We start from the raw sequence: 2799 nt of genomic DNA, 5'->3' as shown, positions 1-2799 counted from the left end.
CCAAGTTAACGAGGGAGTTGGGATCCTGAGGGGAGGGGAGGGGCTGGTTAAGCGGCGAAAGAGGGGGAGAAAGAGAGAGAGGGATGGTATCGCGTTGGGGGTTGATGCTCCCTTTCAAAGAGAAGTTTCCCAACTGGTGGAGAAAATAAAAGCACGAGACAGAGCGGAGAGAAGAAGCACGGCGTCGACTTCGCGGGCAAACTTCGACTTTCTTTTCGTGGCACGCTTTTATGAAAACCCTCACTCACTCCTCCTCCCTCTCTCTCTCTCTCTCTCTCTGCATTCCGCTCGATATAACACACCCTTTCGACCTGACTCTGGTCGTTCGCTCGACGAAAAAAAAAGAAAAAAAGAGAAAAAAACGGGTCATTCCACGCGACGTAATTAAATATCGTGAAATAATATCGTGAAATACAGCGTGCCGGTCCAGTTCTCCATCGACGACAATACGTTTGATTCGAGCATCGGCTAAAACTCGGTGACGACGGCTTTCACGAAAATTGAAAAACTTTTGCCCGGCCCGGAGGACCATTGCGAGGAGAAAGAAGCTGCGAGCCAAGTAAAGAAGCCAACGACGCTTCGAAATTAATTTTTCCATTAAAATGTAAAAAGCGAGAGGGGGTCGCGAATTGGCTCTCTTTCGAGGAGAGGGGGAGAGGGAGGAGGGAATGGTTTATTATTTCGTTTCGGCCGAAAGTTGGTCCGCCCTGCGATCGAAAAGTCGTGGAGATAGAAAGCTGGGGAAGGAATTGTGCTCGATGTCTGTCCAATCAGCGAGCGAAAGAAACGGAGCAACGATCACGATGCCACGATCATCGGCTTCGGATTGATTATATATTGTTTGCCATATTGCGCTATAATTTCATTCCCTCGATTGGCTTCGGAGCCAGGCGGCCAGGCTATTGATTAAACTTGAGATCCAGTCTGACAGTCCAATAATGGAGTCTTAATGTGGCATCGTCGAGATATTACGAATCAAACTCCTTCCGACGTCCGGCTGCCTCGTAATGAAAACGACGATCCATTGCCCCGCGGATGGAAAGCAATTAAAATATAGACAGGCAGGCAGGAGAAAGTTCTTGTAAACAAAAGAAGAAATCCAAAAAGAAAAATACTGTCGTGGACGATAATGAATTTCTCTTTCTTCCCTTTACGAAAAGAATCGATGCGAGAACATTCTCGCGAAATCGGCGTCCACCATTCTCCAACGAAATACGCGAGGGGAAGATATTTCGAACTATATCGAATCTTCGAATTTCCCTCCACGTCCTGGATATTGCTCTCGAAATATCGAAAAAATTTATAAGGACGTTTTGCCTGGTGGCGGACTTTGTCGCACCAGGAGGGATCGATCGAAAGGTTCGCACAGCGTTTCTCAAATTTCGCCGAGGAAACACAGAAGGCGTCGGGGATGCAGGACTCGAGTTTCGCGATCGATTAAGAAAGACTGTCGAAGAGAATTGGATGGAATCGATTCGAAGAACGGCATGGTAAAAAAAAAAAGGGGGGGAAAAGGACATTGAATCGAGAAGAAAATGGCAGCAGTGAAAAATAACGAAGACGTTTTCGAAAGTGATACGAGATACGAATAACGTCTCTGACACGTTCCCCGTGGAAATCATTATGAGCGAGTGAAACGACATCGGCAGAGGAATCGAGGAATCGCCATAAGATGGATCTTAGCGACGCTATGGATAACACCGTCACAAGCGGTATAAAGCTCGCTATTTGAATTCCAAAGAATCTTTTCAGAGAGAGTCCTTTTCCTGGCGCAGATGTCAAAGCGATAAATCATCCGTTTCTATAAAGATTCCGTTATCTTTATCGGATACGAGGAATACGATTCTCGGGATCGATCTCTTATCCGAAATTAATTTACTTCCTGGGCTGGGTAGATTTCGATCCAATCTTCCATATTTTTTTTTTTTCCGATCACGCGAGTTCCGCAACATTGAACGCGAACGAGATGAAAAATGACCAAGTTTAAGGAACGCTGTGTTCGTGAAAAAAAGATGTAACGTTGCCAAACTTTGGAAAACCTGTTCGGACCGCGATCCAACAACGTATCTATTTCCTTCGTAGGAGCGTGTCTAGTTTCAATCGCGTTACGAGGCACGTAGGAGCCAGCAGCTGCGTGAAACGATCGAGCATTGTTATTAAAAAGTCATCATCAACGTCGGGGAGGGTAAAGCAATAGCTCTGACTCGATCCACGACCCACGATACGTGCGTAACACTGTACGGTGAAATAATACTCCTTGAATCTCTCTTGCCTGTCTCCATTATCAAAATGGCGGTTCGCAAGTAGGCTAACTCTGGAAAAGGCTGCGAGAGTTATATAATAGAAATAACAAGGCTGGTGCTGGTGAAAACGAGGAAAGAGACGAGAAAGTCGGTCACGCCATTCGACAAATTCAACCGTGACGATCGCGGTACGACTCGACTCGAAATCGGTCTCGGCCCAACATCCGCCATCTCTTCAAAGAGTTTGCGAGAAAGTAAAAATAGTGGCGTGAATACGGTGATGGAACGTAGCGAGCGAGTGCGCTATGAATATGCGCCATGAATCTAGTGATAGGAATGAGTCAAACATCGTCGTGGTACGCGTCGTCAACGTGACCCTCCCGATGATCCCCATTGCCGATTCACGAAACCTCGATCCATCGATCTACGAAGCGTCGCACGTCGTGTTTGACCACGATCGATCGAAGTGACGGCGCTCATCGAGTACACGCTCCCGAGACACGCCTCTCTGTCTCGAGGCAAGCTCGACCGAGAGTCGCAGGGTCCCGCTGACCTC

At 47.2% G+C, this 2799-nt stretch overlaps 1 protein-coding gene across 1 annotated transcript in view; it reads right to left on the bottom strand.

Moving 5' to 3' along the window:
* Positions 1-2799, bottom strand: part of LOC102670645 (Down syndrome cell adhesion molecule-like protein Dscam2) — a 119534-nt gene that overhangs the window by 16040 nt on the left and 100695 nt on the right. The gene's annotated exons all lie outside the window — the stretch shown is intronic.

Source organism: Apis dorsata, unplaced genomic scaffold (genome assembly GCF_000469605.1).
Source record: "Apis dorsata unplaced genomic scaffold, Apis dorsata 1.3 scaffold_683, whole genome shotgun sequence".
NCBI classification, from domain to species: domain Eukaryota; kingdom Metazoa; phylum Arthropoda; class Insecta; order Hymenoptera; family Apidae; genus Apis; species Apis dorsata.
Note: the sequence above shows the minus strand (reverse complement) of the source record. Positions and strands in the feature narration are given on the sequence as shown.